At 41.4% G+C, this 21,906-nt stretch overlaps 1 protein-coding gene across 7 annotated transcripts in view; it reads right to left on the bottom strand.

The window, feature by feature from the left end:
- traf7 (TNF receptor-associated factor 7) overlaps window positions 1-21,906 on the bottom strand; it is a 100,512-nt gene that overhangs the window by 49,364 nt on the left and 29,242 nt on the right. Inside the window, exon 1 of one of the 7 annotated variants that reach the window (XM_073060219.1) lies at window positions 19,212-19,338. The exons of 5 other annotated variants lie outside the window; for them this stretch is intronic. The gene's annotated coding sequence lies outside the window, so the exon portion shown is untranslated. Of the gene's footprint in view, window positions 1-3,269; window positions 3,417-19,211; window positions 19,339-21,906 lie in introns of those variants that run through there. One more of the 7 variants, XM_073060221.1, reaches the window with a different exon arrangement.

The following is a 21,906-nucleotide window of genomic DNA, read 5'->3' as shown; positions in this document are numbered from 1 at the left end:
GTGGTACGGTAGCATAGTACTCTACAGCGCCAGCGGCCCAGGGTCAATTCCCGCCACTCCCTGTAAGGAGTTTGTAAGTTCTCCCCATGAATGTGTGGGTCTCCTCCTCATCCCAAAGATGTACAGATTATAGGTTAATTGGGTGGCAAAGGCTCATTGGGCCAGAAGGGCCTGCTACCATGTTGCATCCTTAAATAAATAAGACCATAAGATATAAGAGAAAAATTAGGCCATTTGGCCCATTGAATCTGCTCTGCCATTTCATTATAGCTGATCCATTTTTCCTCTCAGCCCCAATCTCCTGCCTTCCCACATATCCCTTCATGCCCTGACCAATGAAGAATCTATCAACCTCTGCCTTAAATATACCAGTGATTTGTCCTCCACAGCCACCTGTGGCAATGAATTCCACAGATTCACCACTCTATGGCTAAAAAATCTCTCCTCAGCTCTGTTCTAAAAGGACGTCCCTCTATGTAGAGGCTGTGTCCTCTAATCTTAGAATCCCCCACCAAGGGAAACATCAAGGCCTTTCACCATTCGATAGGCTTCAACTAGGTCACTCCTCATTCTTCTAAATTCCAGTGAACACAGGCCCAAAGCCATCAAACACTCTTCATGACAAGTCGTTTCATCTTGGAATAATTTTCATGAACCACGAAAGATGAAATAAATTCGTGTGGCAGCGTGGGGAGGTGGGCAACCACATTTACTAATGCCCCCTCAGAGAGAAAAAGGGACTTGTGGCAAGGTGTAGTTGACTTGAAAGCCCTCAGAGAATGGCCAATACTGAACAAAGAACAAGAACTTCATATAACAGAGCTCTGTGGTACTAAACTTAAAACTCAATATAATATAGTATCAGAATTTTCCCCAGCTCAAAGCAAAACTTCTTAAGACCTAGCTTAAAGAGCCCTTCATCAGTCCTAACAGCAGATCTTGGCCCGAAATGTCATCTGTTTATTCCTTTCCATAGATGCAGCCTGACTTGCTGAGTTCTTCCAGCACTTTGTGTGTGTGTGTGTGGCTTAGATGCAGGTAGCAGGCCACATTGTTCAGAGACCAGACAACAAACTCCCAAAACAGACACTCTGTGCTGTGTGATAGGTAGAACTGGAATAAGTTTACTATTGTCAAATGTATGACGATAACATAAAAACCTTATCCTGCATACTGTTCATACAGATCAAATCAATACACAGTGCACTGAGGTAGAACAAGGTAAAATAACAGAATTCAGAATAAAGTGTAACAGCTATACAGAAAGTGCAGTGCAGCTAGACAATAAGATCATAATGAGGTAGATTGTGAGGACTAGACTCTGCCTTATTTTCCTAGATTCAGTAGTCTGATACCAGTGGGATAGAAGCTGGCCTTGAGCATAGTGATACATGCTTTCAGGGATTTGCACCTTCTGTCCGTGGGATCTTTGATTACGTTGGTGTGTTTTACCGAGGCAGTGAGGAGTGTAGAGGAAATCTGTGAAGGGGAGGTTGGTTTTCATAATGTGCTGAGCAGTGCCCACAATTCTACTACCAGCAAGAGGAAATGACGCCTGGCTCGTGGTCATATACAATGGAAATGGAACATTCAGGATAGCGCTGAGTGAGGAGCACAGGAAAACCCAGCACAGATGATGGACAGCGTGAACTGCCTTAAAAACTATCCTTTTATGCAACCTGTCAGGCATCACCTGCATAATTTCTTGAAGACTGAGCAGTTACAGGACAAGTGGGTGGGGGCTCACTGAAATCTACCAGAAACTGAGATGCCTGGATAAAGTGGATACTTCCATTTATAGAAGAGTCCAGGATCCAAGGGCACAGCATCAAAATAAATGGATGAACCTTTAAAACTGAGATGAGGAGGAATTTCTTCAGCCAGAGGGTGGTGAATCTATGAAAATATCCACATCATTTAAGGCAGAGATTGATAGGTCTGTTTATTTATTTAAAGATACAACACAGTAACAGGCCCTTCCAGGCCATGCCGCCCAATTAACCTATTAACCTGCACATCTTTGGAATGCGGGAGGAAACCAGAGCACCCGGAGGAAATCTACAGGGTCACAGGGAGAATATACAGTACAAACTCCTTACAGACAACAGCGGGAATTGAACCCAAGTCACTGGCGTTGCAAAGTGTTAAGCAGAGTGCTAACTTCTGTGCCGCCACAGTACTTGATTGGCCAAGAAATTAAGAGTTAAGGCAGGATAGTAATGTTGAGAGAGAGAAAAAAAAAATCAGTCATGGCTGAATGATGGAGCACTGGGCTGAATGGCCTAATTCTGTTCCTATCTTATGGTCTACAGTTACAATAAAGGGTTTGCCTGTCACCTCAGAACCTACAGAGCCAGAGTCGAAGCAAGGCATCCTCGATCCAAAAGCACAGTCTAAGATGATGGCAGCATCTCTTTGAACAATCTTCTAGGCTTTTCTGACATTATGCTATTAACACGAAGCACATTGAGCACCTACAATGGAGCACTGCCACACAAAAGCAGCATTCAGTCATCAAGGAGCACCACCATCCAAGCCATGCTCTCTTTTCACTGCTGCTGCCATCATGAAGGTGGTGCAGGAGCCTTTAGATCCCCACGCCACCAGGCTCAGAAACAGTTATTACACTCTAACCATCAGGATCCTGAACCAACATCACTCACCCCAACATTGAACTGATTCCTCAACCTATGCACTCACTTTGAAGGACTCTACAATTAATTCTCAGTATTTATTTAGTTATTTATTATTGTATTTGCAAAGATTGTTTTCTTTTTCACATCCGCTGATGGTCAGTCTTTATTAGTGTGTAGTATTTCTTTTGTTGTAATTCTATTGCATTTCTTTGTATCTACTATGAATGCCCAAAAAATGAATCTGAAGAGAGTTTATGGCGACGTACATCTACTTTGATAACAAATTTACTTTGACTTTCAATATAGCATAATAAAAGATATATACACCAGAACTGTCTATTTTAAAATAAACATCCTAATTTGAAGATTAAAATTGGATATTAACCTACATTTGTCATTCCTAATAAAAGCTGCAGAAAATATTTTAGGTCACTGCCTTTCCCAATCCATCTGATGCATCCTGGAATTGGTTAATCACTTCAATAAAGGTGGGCTGTCGGAAGTTAATATGTCACATTATCCCACTCTAATTGAGTTCATAGCTGGGCATTATATTGAAATTAAAATTATACTACTGCATTGGGATAAAGCAGGTGAGAAAATAGTGCCAAAGGTTCAAAAAGCTTGTGATACCTAACTGTAGAGAACTGTCTTGTCGGAAGAAAGGTGACTGGCATTTTCCCCCTTTAGCAGTCCTGCTTTAGGGTCTCAGCCCAAAATGTCAACTCTTTATCCTTTTTCTTTATCCTTTTCATAGATGCTGCCTGACCTGCTGAGTCCCTCCAGCATTTTGAGTGTGTTACAAAGGCTGTAGTCTACCATCACTGCAGGACTTGTACGTGTCTAGGAAAAAGCAGGCGGGAAATCACTGTGAACACCTCAATGCAAACTACCTTTTCCAAAAGCTCTTATCTGGAAAGTGCTATAAACACACAACAAAAACTTCACACCTTCTGAAAAGTTTCTTTCCCCAGGCAGTTAATCTGATCAACAATTCTAGTTATCTGACACGTCACACCTTGACTAACACACCGCAGCAAATTCCTATATAGCTAGGCTGCCTAAGACATTTGCACAGTATTTTAGAGATTTTATCTATTGCACTGTTCTGCTTTTGCAAAAAAAAACGAATTCCATGACATATGTGAGCGATGATAAACCTGATTCTGATATGGGTCTCTATTGTGGACTGAGAGTGGAAAGGGGGCAGGGAGAGGGGAGGGAGCGGGAAGCACCAAAGCACATTCTGTAATGATCAATAAACCAATTGTCTGGAATCAAATGACCTTGCCTGATGTCCCAGAGCTGGGTGTGTCTGCCCGCACCCCTGGTAATCCCTCTCTGACATCTGTCCCATACCTTTCCCACGGCATTCCTCTCTCACCATACCCAACATCCTCTGCTCCCACCAGATTTACAAACTTGCTCTCCACTCCATGTCGACAAATACATTACTCAGGCACACATATAAATATATATCTGTTCATTCACGTTCGTTCTCTCTCTCTCTCTCTCTCTCTCTATATATATATATATATATACACACACACACACACACAGTACTGTACTCTGTACTGTATATGGTGAATAAAGTTGATTCTGAAATGTCAAAAATAATTGATTAATCCAAGTAAAGTTAGCTTTGTTTAATGTGGCTTTAAGACCTATTGGGTGGAATGAATGTCAACAAGCGAAAGGAAATTGGGTGGAGGACATAATAGGCATTTTGCTAAAGTTATGAGCTTTAAACAGCTCCCAAATGACTAATCAAGTGCCTGTGCTCCAGTGTAGAGCTATTGGAAAGTGTGAGCAAAGACAGATTTGGTTTATAATTTGGACTTGGTATATTACACTGAATACATATTCTGCCCAATCTCCTTCTTTAGTGAAGAAGCCGTTTGATTAACAGCTATATCCTCATGGAATATCTGGTTGTGGCCACAGTCACCAATTTACACTCAGCGGCCACTTCATTAGGTACACCTGTACACCTGCTTGTTAATGCAAATATCAAATCAGCCAATCATGTGGCAGCAACTCAATGCATAAAAGCATGCAGACATGGTCAAGAGGTTCAGTTGTTGTTCAGACCAAACATCAGAATGGGGGAAGAAATGTGCTCTAAGTGACTTTGACCATGGAATGATTGTTGGTGCCAGACAGGTGGTCTGAGTATCTCAGAAACTGCTGATCTCCTTGGATTTTCACATGCACAACAATCTGTAGAGTTTACAGGAGGTTGGTGCGAAAAACAAAAAATATCCAGTGATCAGCAGTTCTGTGGGTAAAAACACCATGTTAATGAGGGACACACACGAAAAGCTGGTGGAACACAGCAGGCCAGGTAGCATCTATAGGAAGAAGTACAGTCAATGTTTCGGGCCGAGACCCTTCGTCAGGACTAACTACTATCTTTTCTTTCAGAAAAGATGTAGTGTGTGTGTGTGCGTGTGTGTGTGTGCATGCGCGCGTGTGTGCGCGCGCGCTGCTTTGGATTTCCAGCATCTACAGTTTTTCTCGTGTTTCAAATAAATAAAACACATTTTGTTCAAGTGAACTGCTGTTTTCTTTTTTTTTAAAACAGGCATGAAAAATTGTTAAAGTACTAAATGGCGTGGCTTGATTTTCATTAGGATAGGGGTATTCCAACATTTCAAATCCCTTGACATTTCAAGATCCACAATGAAGTTTGAAATAAAAATCAACAGAGATGCTGGAAATCTGAAACACAAAGAGAACATGCGGAAAACCTTAAAACACTCATGGTCAGTCAGCAGCTGTGAAGAGAAAATCATAACAATGACCTTGTATATCAATCTTTCACACAAGACCACAGGTTCCTGGATTGAAATGGTTTCTATTTACTTATCTGTTTGTCTATTTGTTTAGATACACTGTGGAACAGACGGCAAGTCACTTACTTAACACTGGCCTAATTACAGGACAATTTACAACGATGAATTAACCACAATTTGCAATGACCACAGTCTTTGGACTATGGGAGGAAACTGAAGCACCTGGTGGAAACCCACGTGGTCACGGGGGAAGAACGTACAAACTCCTTCCAGACAGCACCAGAATTGAGCTCTGAACACCAATGCCTCGAGCAGTAATAGCATCGCATTTAGAAGGTTGTGAGCCATATGCTGGCAGATGGGACTAGCGTGGCTGGGGTATCATGGTTGGCGTGGTCCGGTTGGTCTATTTCTGTATAACTCTATGACTCTATCACCATAGTCCTGAAACATTAACTCTACAATCATAAAATGTAGGATCAGGTCTCCCCCACCATCACAAGGTGATGCCTAAAAAAGGAGGATCCCCACCATCTAGGGCATTCCTGCTACTAATTACTGCCATCTGAGAAGAGACTGGTGACACACACTCAGTATTTTAGGACCAGTTTCCTCCTCTCTGCCATCAGATTTCTGAATGGACAATGAACTCATAAACACTACCTTATTACATTTTTGCAATTGTTTTGCAATACTTATTTCATTTTTATATTTATTAGAATTAATAGTACGTTTTATGTATTGCACTGTACTCCTGCCACCAAACAAACATTTCACAACAAAGGTCAATGATAATAAACCTGATTCAGATTCTCAGGAACCCTACTGTCTGCTTTACAATTGACAAGATTAAAGTTCTGCATCAACCCCATATCACTTAATATCTACAATCTACAACATCCTAGGTCAGGGGTTCCAAACATTATCTTTATGCCATGGACCCCTAACATTAACCGAGGTGTCCATGGACCCCAGGTTGGGAACTCCTGGCAATAGGTGACCAAGATGTCTTGAACCAAGCGTAAAAATAACTCACTTGGAAAGACCAATGGATGTAATTGAAATATTGTTCAGAAGATAATGCAATTGACAAGAACTGAGCCTATAAAACCATGAAAGGCCAAAATTCATGCACTTAATTTGACCGTTCATATTAATACTTCTGATTAGTGTTCATCAAGCTGAAACATTAACCAGTTTTCTCATCATAGATACTGCTGAAACATCCGAGCACTTCTACCAGCTTCAGTCTTTATTTCAGATTTCCAGCATCTGCAGGATTTTGCTTTTGGTTTGTGGTCATTGATTCATGGAAGAGCACACAGTGATACACTTTGGAAGGCCAAACGAAGGCAGACCACTGGTAAAATGGCAGAGTCATGGAATTTAATTTTACGTTTAATATCAAATATAAGAAACAAGCACAGAAATAACTCTGCAATCTCTTTGACCCACTAGATACAATTGCTGAAAACTAACAGGGTATGGAGTTAATTTTCAGCCATTACATACTCTTATTTCAATGAAACATTCTTCAAGTTATGAAGATACACTCAATAGCCACTCTACTAAGTACACCTACTTGTTAATGCAAATATGTATTCAGCCAATCATGCGGCACCTCCAAGAGGACCACAACCTTGTCGTAGGGTATGGAGGCTTGTGTGCCTCAATAACCCAGAAAGCTATGTTGGCTGGAGTCAGGGCTTTGTGCTTTGACTCTTGGGAGGGTTTCCCACGCCAAACAAGTCAAAGGGTAGAGGCTAGACCAAGAGAGGTCCACCAGTCCTCCAGGTTCAGGGATTCAGCTCAGAGCGAACAACCCTGACTGGTAAAACAAAACTGGCACAGAAACAGCAATGAAGAATCCTTCTACATCTACGTGTGACAGTATTCCCGAGTCTCCACCTGGGATTTGACAATTGTGAAAACTGAGAGGAAGCTACTGACACAATGAAGGAAGTCATGAACACGCAAGAGATGGCAGATGTTAGAGTGGTTTTTGGGTTTAGGTCATTTACATTTAGCAAATGGCTTTGGCCACCACTCTTCTGTTCCTTGACAATGTACTGTGGATTTAGTTTGTAACAATGCATTTCCTAAAAGCTGTGAATACCAGTTCAGATGCTGCTGGCGCTGGTGGGATGGATGTAATCAGAATTGTTTAAATTTGTATGTAGCTTCAAAAGAAAGCATTGTCTACACTTTGTAAATATGGATTGCCCTATGTGTTTAGCAAATAAATATTGAGCCCCACACGGAGCCAGCAGACCTTTCCACTGAAAGTGTCTCGGTATAAAATGATGCCTGCTGTACCTTGTTTTGTCGAATAAAGAAGCTGCCAGTATCTACCAGTAACTCTCTCTCTCCGGTGATTTCATTCACGCAACAACAGAGGACCTTCATTGTCCCTAAACACCAGCGGTGTAACGGACTAAAGAAGAAGCATGTGGTAGTATCTCAATGTATAAAAGCATGCAGACATGGTCAAGAGGTTCAGCTGCTGTGCAGACCATTAGAATGGGGAAGAAATGGTCTTCTACTACAGCAGCAGAACACCATGAAGGTACACTCTGTGGCCACTTTATTAGGTACAGGTACAAAGCATTAGAACACTCAACTCTGACGTCTCATATCAAGCAATTATCTTCATTTGTAAATCTACAAGGATGAACCATTTCCTATGTATACTTTCCTGTGGAAGTCATTAGATCACAATCAGACCAGTTATCCTATGAACATTATCAATATTTAACTAAATTAAAGGTTTACAGCAGTGCATTAAACTCATTTTAGCTCTACTCTCTGTAATCTATGGTCTTTGCTGTAAGATCTACAGTATGACCTCGATGGTCTATGGTACATGGTCTCTGTCCTAAGCTCTACCGCCTGTGCTCTACGGTCTATGGTCTATGTTCTTCGGTCAAAGGAAGTCCTAAAATGGACCCCTTGTGGTTTCACTGAGAGTTTCAACAGAAAAACACAACCAAAAATGGTAGGGAACATACATACACAAAATGGTGGAGGAACCCAGCAGGTCAGGCAGCATCAATGGGGGTGTGGAGGGAGGTGGGGAAATAAACAGTCAATGTTTTGAGCTGAGACCCTTCATGGCATTTGTCGGCTGTCTCTCAAAGAGCAAAGCTCTTTTCATTTCCTCAATAGATTAGGTCACTGGGTCGCTGGTACTGTGAAGTGTTGTGCTAACCACCATGTCGCTGTGCCACCCCTCTTGTGTGCGTGTTACTTTGAACTTCCAGCATCTGCAGAATCTCTTGTGTTTAAACTTTAGTCGTATTCAAACTTATTTGCAGAAAAGTTCTCTTTGTCAAACAATCAGTTTATCAATTCTGTCTTCAAAGTGAAGGCAAAATTGATGTAAATCTATGGTACATGATGCTGCATCTTTTAGGGAGATGTACGTAGAAAAGAAATGGAAGGAGCCATTCCATTGGGGCCTCTCTGGCAGACTGGTATAAATCAAGGGTTCCCAATCTGGGGGCCACACTCTCCTTGGTTAATGGTAGGGGTCCATGGCAAAAAAAAATTGGGAACCTTGGTATAAATGAATACTTGATGGTCAGCATAGACCAGGTGGGCTAAAGGGCCTGTTTCTATGTTGCACATAGGTGTGAGGAAGTAGGAATATAAGGTGATTCACTAAGTTAAGAAACAAGCAACACATAATTGGCCAAGCTGGACATTGTAGAAAAGAGGCACACAGGACACTGGAGGGGACTTTAATGAAAACAAGCAGTTGGACTAAGGACGAGGGACAGTTCAGCAGAAATGAACTCGCAAAATTTGTCATTTGTAACTTGGTAGGTCACATTTCAATTATGTGGTGCGAATATAAAAAAGAGAGAACAAACATTCAGATACAGAACCTTTATTATACATGGGACAGATCTGGGAAGTTACCACTTTTTATTGTACTTGCAGATTTTGGTTTTTTTTTTGTAATAATTGCACCGTTTGTCTTAACCCCTGCCCTAGAGTGTAGGAGAATGAGGGAAGATTTGAAAGGGTATACAGAATTACGAGGGATCTGGATATGGTAAATGCAAACTGAGGTTGGGTGAGACTAGAACTAGAGGTCATGGGTTAAGGGTGAAAGGTGAAATGTTTCAGCAGAGCATGATTATTTGCCAGTCTTTGTGTGCAGTCCTGATGAAGGGTCTCGGCCTGAAATGTTGGCTGTTTATTCCTCTCCGTAGATGCTGCGTTCCTCCAGCACGTTGCGTGTGTTACATGCAACATAGCATTTACATTTCAAAAAGTTGCATCTTTCCGGCATGCCAACAACTAACTGGTAAGTTAACAAAAAAGTACTCCGTTAAGTAAAAAAAAGACTAAACTGATTCAATATTTAACTACTAAGGAAGAATGAGTAACCGGAAGTGAGCAAACCGTGAGCAAATCTTCCCAAAAGTTAATGACTAGACAGCAAGCAACAGCAGAGTGAACAAATTGCTCAAATAGTTTCGGCTTCCAATTGCATTCAGTCAAGTGACAACACTTATAAATAACCGTACTGATTAGAAACAAAGAAATTCAGCTTTAAACTTTCACCCTTGGTGCTGTTTAATTAACTTTGGGAGCACCTTCAGGAAATTTTGAGCTCCAAACAGAGAGATGGAATGGAGTTGAAGATTCCACCAGACAGATACATAAGGAACATTTAAGAGACTCTTAAAATAGAACATGGATGAAAGAAAAATGGAGAGCTATGCAGGAGGGAAGGATCAAGTTGATCTTGTTGTTGTTCTGTCGTAAATTTGAGTCCGACCCTTCGTGGCCTCATGGACCATAGGGTTTTCATGGCAAGATACGGAAGTAGAATGCCAGGCCTATCTTCCGCGCAGATACAGCTGCTGCCCAGGTTAGGACCCGGCTGGGTTTGAACTCTGGACCATCAGCCTTGAAGTCCAGTGCTGAGGCCACTACACCACCAGCCAGCCCCAAATTGATCTTAGAGCAGGTTAAAAGGTTGATACAACAGTATGGGCTGAAGGACCTGTACTGTGCTATGTTCTATGTCTGAGAGCTGTATTTTGTTAGCTTCACAAATACACAGTGTCATTATAATCCCCACAAGTGCACATATCATACAACTACCAGCAATTTTAATTTGTTTGGCAGTTCTTGTTAATTCATCCACACTTGTGATGGTGTCCTTTGTAGGATTGCTAACTGCTTGTCTTGCTTCAGTGCAGATCCATCGTTACAGGTGCAGACAAGCATTAAGCAGCTTTAATTGGTGTAAGTAAGATAGTAACTATAGGTTGCCGTTCCAACAATGCTTGCTGTCTCAATGACAAAGTGGAGGAATGGGTGAGAGCTTTAAGCTCCTGGGTGTCAGCAACTCCAAGGATCTGTCTTGGGTCCCACACATTGACACAATTATGAAGAAGGCACACTAGTGCTCTACTCTTTTAGGAGTTTGAGCAGATTTAGTATTATCACCAAAGACTCTTAAATTTTTTTTTTTCGCTATATGTATTCTGTTAAGTTGCATCACAGCCTGGTAAGGAGACTTCAATGCACAGGATCACAAGAGCCTGCAGAGGGTTGTCGGACAGAGTCCTGATGAAGGGTCTTGGCCCGGAATGTCGACCGTTTGTTCCCCTTCGTCGATGCTGCTCCACCTGTTGAGTTCCTCCAGCATCTTACATGTGTTAATCTAGATTTCCAGCAACTGCAGAATCTCAGGTGTTTCAGTTTGCCCTCTGATCTACCCCAAAGCATCTTTACACACATTTTATTTTTCATAGCTTGGGCGCTGGGAGAGGTAACATTTGATCAATGGGTATAACATTCCATTTCCAGATGCAGCTACTCGACAGGCCCATTTGAAAAAAAATGGTTTTAAAGGTGACAATGAAATCCTGTGTAGTTCTGGGCCATCCTACAATGGGATACGTTTTTCACTGTCGACTCCAGCAAATGACTAAGAGTTCATTACTTGTCTGAATTTGAAGCAAAGTGCCAAGATGCATGAGTCATACACTACTGCACCCAGTAAGAAACGTTAAACAGTTCAGACAGAAAAACAGAGTAATTTATCACCCAGGCAACAACAATTGCATGTTGCAATCTCCACCACACTCCCTTGAAAATCATCTTCTTTTGCAAACTTACTATTTCAAGTACAGGAAGAGTGCAGTGAAAATTTACAAGGATGTTGCCAGGATTTGAGAACCTGATTTACAGGGAAAGGTGAATACATTAGGACTTTATTCCCTAGAACAGGGGTTCCCAGCCTGGGGCCCTTGGTTAAATGAATGGGTCCATGGCATGAAAACAGTTGGGAACCCCTTCCCTAGAGTGTAGGAGAATGATGGAAGATTTGATCGAGGTACACAAAATTATGAGGAATCTAGATATGGTCAATGCAAGCAGGCTTTTTCCACTGAGGTTGGGGGAGACTAGAACTAAGGGTTATGGGTTAAAGGTGAAAGGTGAAATGTTTCAGCAGATCATGATGAGGAACTCAATGTGTGGTGAGAATGTGGAACAAGATGCCAGTGGAAGTGGTAGATACAGATTCGATTTCAACATTTATGAGAAATATGGATTGGTACATGGCTGGGAGGGGTATGGAGGGCTATAGTCAATGGCACTAGGCAGTTTATCAGTCAGGCACCCAGTAGATGGACCAAAGGACCTGTTATGTGCTGTAGTACACTATGACTTTAAGTCAATCGTTCCATTGTAACTTGTTGCATGTGACAATAATAAACCAACTCTAATTCAGGTCCATGTGAACTCCCAAAAGAACAACCCTATCAGAGCAAATCCTTTCCTTATGTCTTGCAGCTCTGCATTTTACGCCTGTGACTCTACACTGCAAAACAAAACTGGGTGAATACTACACTGATGTAGTTATTTAAATTAAAAGAGTGGTTATTTAATTCTGAGCCATTAGAAGACCTGCATTGTTCACAATCTACCTCATTACGGGCTAGCACCCGCTTCTCACCCAGTTCAGCACTATCTCTTCCACATTTAATTTTGCATTCTGTTAATGTTTTTCCTTGTACTACTTCAGTTTACAATGAAAGGATCTGTATGGATGGCATCCAAAACACATATTTCACTATTGACTACTGAAAGGCCAAGACAGGGTGGATGTGGAGAGAATATTTCCAATAGTGGGGAAGTCTAGGATCAGTGGGCACAACCTCAGAATACAAGTATGTCCTCTTAAGAACAGAGATGGGGAGGAATTTCTTTAGCCAGAGGTTGATGAATCTGTGAAATTCATTGCAACAGATGGCTGTGGAGGATGTTATCGGGTATATTTAAAGCAGAGGTTGATATGTTCTTGATTAGCAGGGGTGTCAGAGGTTACGGAAAGAAGGCAGGAGAATGGGGTTGAGAAAGATAATAAATCAGCTGAATTGGATTGGTGGAGCAGACCTTTTGGCCTTAATGTACCTCAGTACATGTGACAATAACCAACCAATTTACCAATTTACCTAGATTAAGGGACAGGCAATCAGTATACAGTTTTACATTCTTTTCATCTGAATTTCACATTCTCCTATGCAAAAGCTTTTTATTTGAAAGTCAAAACAAAAATACAGGCAGTATCTACAGAGGAAGTATTAATGCGATAGGTTTACATACGTTTGTAAGAACCGTTCTGATGAAAATGATCCAGATTAGAACCACTAACTTGAAACATTAGGTTTGTTTCATTTTCCATGGATGCTGATTGACCCATTGATTTTTTTTTTCCATTTTCAGGGTGCCACTTCCAAAATTTGGAGGATTTGAAAATTCCCCAGTAACATTTGACCCCAACTGCCTGTGTCACATAAATATAATCCATATAATTTCACAGGCATATTATGCACTTGCAAAATAAGTGACTCTGTGTTGGATTAGAATTGTCATCATTTTTGCAATCAATGATAGGCTACTATAAAATACAGCTGCACGGTAGCATAGCAGTTAGTGTAATGCTATTATAGTGCCAGCGACCCACGTTTAGTTCCTGCCACTGTCTATAATGAGCTTGTAGACAGTGGCAAGAACTGTGACCATGTGGGTTTCCTCTGAGTGCTCCAGTTTCCTCCTACATTCTTTTTTTTTTATTAGTTTTTTTATACATTTTCTACATTACTACAGATAGAAAAAAACCCCAAATCAAAATGAAGAAAATTAATACAGTGCAAAAATAAACATACAATAATAATATAATACAAAAAAGATAATTGAGAAAGCACCCAAATTGAAGACATATAAAATTGGTATCCTCCCCAAGCCCCACAACAAAAAAAAAACTCCAGACCAACCACAACACAATATAGAGAATATAAATCAGGACATTCAAACCCCCAAAACTGTAAATACACTTAAAAACGGAAGATAATAATGCCTACCACCAAAAAAAAAGAGCTGAAAGCAAGGGACCAAAAAAAAACCTTAGTTAAGAGGAAGGTTATGAAAGTACTCAATAAAAGGTCCCCAGACCTTATGGAACTTTATATCCGAATTAAGAACTAAATAATGAATTTTTTCAAGGTCTAAGCAGGACATAATATTGTTAAGCCATTGAGCATGTGTGGGCGGGGCAACATCTCTCCATCTAAGGAGGATTAAACATCTAGCCAGGAGAGAAGCAAACGATAATATTCGACACTTAGTCGAATTCAAACGTAAATCTGCCTCACCCAAAAAACCAAACAAAGCAATTAAAGGGTTAGGTTCTAAGTGGTGATTCAGAATATAAGATAAAGTTATGAAGACATCTTTCCAAAATTTCTCCAAGCTAGGACAGAACCAGTACATATGAATAAGAGAGGCCTCGCCCCTTTTGCATTTATCACAAAGAGGACTAATATATTAGGGTAAAATCGAGATAATTTAGATTTAGACAAATGGGCTCTATGAACAATCTTAAACTCTACATTCTGAAGTTGTGCGGGTTGGTTGGTTAATTGGTCATATGGTTGTAATTGGACAACGTGAGCTCAATGGGACAAAAGGAACTGTTACCATGCTGTATCTCTAAATAAAATGCATAACTTTACCATCAATAGACAGAAAATACTATTTTCCTTGTACTCTCTAAATAACAAGGGAATAAGTTGGAAATTTCACTCTTTGATGTTAAACCAAAGGCAAGTTGCTGATACCAGGATGGATTGAGGAACATAAGCTTGACGCTTGCTGTGTTGGGCAGCTGTGAGTCTCGGTCTCCTGTAAGCAATCTATCTTGAGAAACTGGAGAACTATTACCAACACAGTCAATAGTTAAATACTCCAAATCCACTGGAAGGAGAAACAAACTGATGTCAGCATCCTCCCCCAGGACAACATCCCCCATACTGAGGCCCTAGTTACACTCAGCTGCTATGCCAGGCAGGTCACATGTCTGAGAATAGATTCCAAACAATGTTCCATGATCTGTCACAGAAGGAGATGATTATATGGACAAATTAAATGATTTAGTGATACTGAAAGCCTGCTTGGAAGAAATACGCAACTCCCACTGATTCCTGGTAATCTCTGGCCCATGATGGATCCAAGTGGAGAAGTAGTAGTATCTGGGATGGTATTGAGATTGGAGACCAGGCATCAGAGTACACAGATGCCCAGTGTCAGCCTCAACAACTAAACCACCTGGTGCAGATTAAGTGGTGACAATAATCAAATATTCAGAATCACAACCCCATTTTGGATTACTGCCAATGAAATCCACAGTCACAGTTATGGATACTGGAGTAAGCAACATTGTTCTAAGATGTTTAAAACATCTATTGATCCTCAAAATCGGCACAGACTTGGGTTCTGAGTACAGTTCTGTTTTAAGAAAATGGAAGTGTGGGAAGCAGGCTGGTTAACAGGTACAATTGAAACACACAGGCCTTAGACATCCACTCCTGACTACCCTGCTAGTGAATGTACAGACTCTGCAAAATAAAACTGAAGACTTCAGAGCAAGATTGCACTACCAGAGAGGGATCAGAGACTGCCATCTACTTTGCTTCATGGAAACTTGGCTAACCTCCAGCATTTTGGACACAGCACAGTTCAAAGACTTCTCCATCCACCATAAAGACAGGATAGCCAATTTTTTTAAAAATAAAAGGTAGGGGAGGTGGATTAACTCATCGTGATGCACAGACAAGGTAGTTCTGTCTCAATCCTGCTCACCCTACCTGGAAATGTCATCATTTTATCTGCCAAAGAAGCTTTCTGCCATCATCTTGGTGGTGGTATACATTGCATACCTGGCCAATGTCAGGAGGACACTGGAGAAGCTGATCATGAAACAACACACCCTGATGCCTTCTCAGTACAACTACCACCAACATATCACCTGCGGAACCACTTGACCACTGTTATACCACCATCAAGAACACTTACTGTGCTATCCCATGCTCACACTTTGGAAAGTCTGATTGCCTGTCTATACTTCTACTCCCAGTGTACAGGCAACAACTGCACACCACAGCACCAGTGGTAAGGGCCAAGCAGACATGGTCTCAGGAGATGAAGGAGTGCTTACAGGACTGCTTTGATTTAGTGGACTGGACAACATTCAGGGACTCATTTCTGAATCTGAATGAATATGCCACAGTTGTCACCGACTTCATCAAGACCTGTGTATGAACCAGCAGATTTGTAGTCTGGGCTAGATCTGTGGAATTCAGGACAGGTAATGCAGAACTATACAAGGAATTCAGGTATGACTACTTTAAGAGTGAGAAAACAACTTCAATTGAAGTTGGAGATGGAATCGGATGCACGTCAGCTCTGGCAGGGTTTGTAGGCCATTGGTTATTAGATAGCAAAACAGAACATCATGAATGGCTGTGGTGGCCCAGTCCCAGATGAGCTCAATGCATTTTATGCACATTTTGAAAAGGAGAATAAAACTACACTTGTGCAAATCCCTGCAGTATCTAGCAACTCTGTGATATCTGTCTGTTTCGGAGGCTGACATCAGAATGTCTTTCGAGAGGGTGAACCCTCTCAAGCTGTCAGGCACTGATGGTATACTTGGTAGGGCACTGAAAGCCCATGTCAACAACTGACATCATCAATCTCGGTGCTGCAGTCGGAGGTTCCCACCTGCTTCTAAAAGGAAATGACCCTAACAGATCCCAAGAGGAACAGAGTGAGCTGCCTCAATGACTAACACCCAGCTGCAATTACACCTACTGTGATGAAGTGTTTTGAGAGGTTGGCAATGGCCAGAATTGACTTCTGCCTAAGAGAGGCCCTTAACCTGCTGCAGTTTACCAATCGCCACAATAGTTCTACAGTAGATGCAATCTCACTGGCTCTCTGTTCGGCCTTGGAATACCTGAACAATGGCAATACCAATATCAGGCTGCGTTTTGTGGATAACAGCTCACCGTTAAACACCAACATACCTTCAATACTAATCAACAAGCTCCAAAACCTGGGCTACTGTATCTCCCCCTGCATCTGGATCTTTGACTTCTTCATCAGGAGTCAATGTGGATCGAAAGTAACCTCTCCCCTTTGTTGACAATCAACACTGGCAGACCTCAAGGATGCATGCTTAGCCCACTGCTCTACCCTCTCTACGCCCATGACTATGTGGCTAGGCATAGCTCAAAAGCCAGCTACAAGGTATAAATTTGCCGATAAGACAACTATTGCTGGCAGAACTTTGGATGGTGACAAGGAGGCATACAAGAGTGAGATAGATCAGTTGGTGACTAGTACTGTAACAACAGCCTTGCACCTAACGTCAGCAAGACAAAGGAATTGATTGTGGACTTCAGGAATGAGTAGTCGAGGGATTAACAACAATCCTCATCAAAGGATCAGCAGTTTCAAATTCCAGGACGTCAAATCTCTGAAATTCTATCCTGGGCCCAACATATTGATGCAATTACAAAGAAGGAACAATATTAGCTATATTTCACCAGAAGTTTGAGGAGATTTGGAATGACACCAAAGACCCTTGCAAATTACTTCAGATATATCATTGACAGTCTTCCAAATGGTTGCAACAACGTCTAGGATGAGGTACAGGAGCCTGAATACACACACTCAACACCTTACGAACTTATACTCTGCCATCAGTTTTCAGGTAGTGAACGCACGGACACCACCAATATTTTTTCTCTCTTTTTGCACTACTTTCAGATATTTTTAAATATATTTTTTAATTGTAATTTATAGAAGAATAGCCCTTAACTTGGCAGTGGAGTTATCGGGGCACCGTCATGACGGTGTTTCCGTAGCAAGCTATTCTTGTTTTTTTGAGGCCAAGTTGCTCGCTCGACGCTCAACCTAACTTGGATTCGAACTCGGGAACCTTCGCTCCGGAGTCCGGCGCTGATATTACTGTGCCACCAAGCAGGACTATTGTAATTTATAGTTTAAAAAAAATTATTATGTTCTGCAATGCACTGCGCTGCAACACAACAAATTTCAGGACAGATGCCAGTGATATTAAACATGATTCTGACTGGTCACCTCAAAGAACCAGATTAGAAAGCAAAACTACTGAAGCAGTAAAAGAATTACCCTATGAAAACAAAAATTACAAAAAAAAGTCTAACAAAATAAATCTTTAAGCACTTCTTCTAAGTTTCAAAGCACTTCCAAGCACCATACCCTGTCTTCACACTGTATCTTTAACTGCATCAGCACATCTTTGAACCATTTCATCTGTCCATGTAATACTGTACATTTCTTTTTGTCTGTTATGCCACTGGCATTGAGGGCAACTTTTTGCGTTGCTTCTGTAACAATTTTTTGACCAGTCATGGTTGTTCGCTCTGAGCTGAACCCCCGAACCTGGAGGACCGATGGACCACTTAGTCTGGCCTCTACCCTTTGACCTGCTTGGCACCGTGACCCCACCAAGAGTCAAAGCTCAAGGCCCTGACTCCAGCCAACATAGCCTTCTGGGTTATTGAAGCACGCAAGCCTCCAAACCCAGACAACAAGGCTGTGGTCCTATTGGAAGAATACTGTAAATATACTGATGATAAACTTTGTTCTTACCGTGCAAACATTTTTGTTAATACAATATAGAGACAGAAATAATATGCTTAGTTAACAGAGGTACGACAGAAAGCCCAAGACTCAAAAGATTCCACAGTCTCAGCACTGAGATAATTTTATCAGTTTACCGTGTCAGTCTTTAAAAATCTGGAACTTGATCCATAACCCTGGAATTTTCTGGCTAAAATCAATATAGGCAGCAAAATAACCAAAATACAGGACCAATCAAGACTACTTCATTGTAACATTTCAACTGTGTGGAAATTACTAGTAATGTGATACAATCAGATGTCAGGTATCTACAATCTAACGATCATATCCAACAGACTACACATAGGATCGAAATACTGGTACTGGAGAAGAACGTCACGACTCTGAAGCATTGCAAATATGTAAGTGGCTCACATTTGGGATCTCACACAGGATAAGCAATTTTACTCTACCTCCTGGGGTTTGAGGAGAGTGGAGACTGGCAATGTCAAGAATGCCGTTGAGCTAATCAGACTGGATTTGATAGAGAAATGCAGCCTGTAATCTTCAGAAGCCTTGGTAACCTGCCTCCGTCTGGGTATTAGAGAATGCAAATTTGCAAAAAGAAACATGAAAGGAACAAGTTAATGAGCAAGAGAAGATCAGCAGATACAATGAATTCCAAATACATACAGGACAGGAGGTTTCAGATTATCCTGCCCTAAACAAATCCTGGTCTCACTCAAGAGCTCTTAAAGTCAATGCTTGGCTCCACTATTGTAATACGTAATCAAAGCCACGTTACCTGCAGCAGACAATCAAGATGTGTGTAAGATACAGTGTCATTCTATGGAGAAGAAAGAAGTTACTTTTAAAAGCAAAGTCCTGTATGCTTCCTCTCTTCAGCTGGTTTTGCAAGCAGTCTGCTCAGCAGTGATGCACACAGAAAGGCATGTGTCCAATGGAGAGATATGCAAATAAAATGAGGGGAAAACCCAGTCCGAAGCCAATCAAGTTGTTTGGCACACATGAAAGGTTACACTACTATTGGCCTTACGTCACAGATCACAAACTAGAGGCACGCAAGCATAGTGTAAAAGATTAACAGGAGGTGGCCCGACCTACATAAAGAGATTGTGGTCAAGAACAACAAAACAGGCACAAACAACCTCAAAAGATCATAAATTCAGGTCAGTTATTTCAACATGAGAACTCAACCAGCTTTAACATTATATTCCAGATATTAAGTTACACCAGCAAATTTGTTGTGTTCTGTGCTGTTTTGCTGAGGAGGGTGGGCATGCTATTACTGGCATCTGAACGTGTGATGACACTTGCATGCCACCCCCAGCACATCCTCGGCGATTGTTAATGCAAACGACAGATTTCACTGTATGTTTCAATGTCCACTCTTTTTTAGGCACCTCCTGTATAATAAAGTGACCACTGAGTGTATGCTTGTGGTCTTCTGCTGCTGTAGCCCGTCCACTTCAAGGATCGATGTGTTGTGCACTCAAGAGATGTTCTTCTGCACACCATTGTTATAACACATGGATAAAGTTACTGTCTCTTTCCTGCCAGCTTGAAACAGTTTGGCCATACCTCTCTGACCTCCCTCATTAACAAGGTGTTTTCACCCACAGAACTGCCGCTCACTGGATGTTTTTTTTTCCTCTCTCTCGCACCATTCTCTGTAAGCTCCAGAGACTGTTGTGCTTGAAAATCCCAGCTCAGCAGTTTCTGAGATGCACAAACCACCCCATCTGGCACCAACAATCATTCCACGGTCAAAGTCACTTAGATCACATTTCTTTCCCCATTCTGATGCTTGGTCTGAACAACAACAGGACCTCTTGACCATGTCTGCATGCTTTTCTGCTTTGAGTTGCTCCACATGATGGGCTGATTAGATAGTTGAATCATCAAGCAGGTGTGAAGGTGTAGCTGAAGTGGCCACCGAGTGCATGGGTGATAACTAAACATGACTCAGAATTAAAGCTGCAAGGAATCCCAACAGTTTAACAGTAAACAAATCTCTGAAAGGACTAACCTCATCAGCATATTATAAACAGTGTAACATTTCAAGGGAAGATAAGGTGGGGAAATGAAACTTAAGTATGAATCACAAATGAGGTGTGGGATCCAATTATGCAAAAAAAATAACAGAGTGGTGTGTGTCTTGAATGCACGGCCTGGGGTGCTGGTAGAGAGAGAGATACGTAAGGGGCTTTTAAGAGGTGTTTAGATAGGCACATGAATGTGAGGAAAATGGAAGAATATGGACATTGTGTAGGCAGAAGGGATTAGTTTAGTCCCCTCATCCTTTACTTAGTTCCAAACTTTCAAATTACCAACAGCTTGTTATTTTCAAATTTATTATAGGTTTTTGAGTGTTCTCACATCTTTCGTCTCATGTAACAGATAATCATAAATCATTTCTGACAGACCAATGTTTCTTTAACCACAGTAGAGTAATTCAGACCAGCAATTCAGCTCGTTTTTTGTTTGCTTTGCAGTTTAATTTTCAATCTGTGTATTCCTGAAAGTGGCAAAGTAATTTAACCCAGCATTGTTCTCTCACACTGGCCTCTGAAATCTAACAAAAATCATAGTCTCCAAGGTGTAAATGTATTTACATAAAGAAAATGAATGATTGATGACTCAAAGAGGCAGCATCCATTATTAAGGACCCTCATCACCCAGGCCATGCCCTCTTCTCATTGCTACCATCAGGGAGGAGGTACAGGAGCCTGAAGGCACACACTCAATGATTCAGAAATAGCTTCTTCCCCTTTTCCATCAGATTTCTGAATGGACAATGAACCAAAGAACACTACCTCACTACTTTTCCCCCTCTTTTTGCACACCTTATTTAACATACAATGCCTACAAGAAGTATTCACGACAAAACAGCCGTAAGATTGGGGTTGAATTCCCCCCACTGTCTGTAAGGAGTTTGTACATTCACCTCATGATCCTCAAAGCAGCTGCACAGGTTGACTCTGGTTAAGAAGGCATATGGTATATTGGCCTTCATCAACTGAGAGTGATTTTACTCAGAGAGCGATGAGAGCGTAGAATGGGCTGCCGGCAACGGTGGTGGAGGAGGATACAATAGGGTCTTTTAAGAGGCTTTTAGATAGGTATATGGAGCTTAGTAAAATAGAGGGCTATAGGTAAGCCTAGTAATTTCTGAGGTAGGGACATGTTCAGCACAACTTTGTGGGCCGAAGAGCCTGTATTGTGCTGTAGGTTTTCTGTATTTCTATGTTCTATGACCACGTGTTTACTCAGAGTGCTCTGGTTTCCTCCCACATTCCAAAATGTATGGGTTAGGGTTAGTGAGTTTTGGGCATGTTGTGTTGGTGCTGGAAGCATGGCGACACTAGTACAATCCTCACTGATTTGATTTGACCCAAATGACTCATTTCACTGGATGTTTCGATGCACATGTGACAGCAAAGGCTAATAATTCTATCTTTCAATGACAGTAGTTTAAT

The sequence above is a fragment of the Hemitrygon akajei genome, chromosome 11 (assembly GCF_048418815.1).
Source record: "Hemitrygon akajei chromosome 11, sHemAka1.3, whole genome shotgun sequence".
NCBI lineage: Eukaryota > Metazoa > Chordata > Chondrichthyes > Myliobatiformes > Dasyatidae > Hemitrygon > Hemitrygon akajei.
The sequence above is the reverse complement of the archived record's forward strand: the minus strand, read 5'-3'. Positions and strand labels throughout refer to the sequence as shown.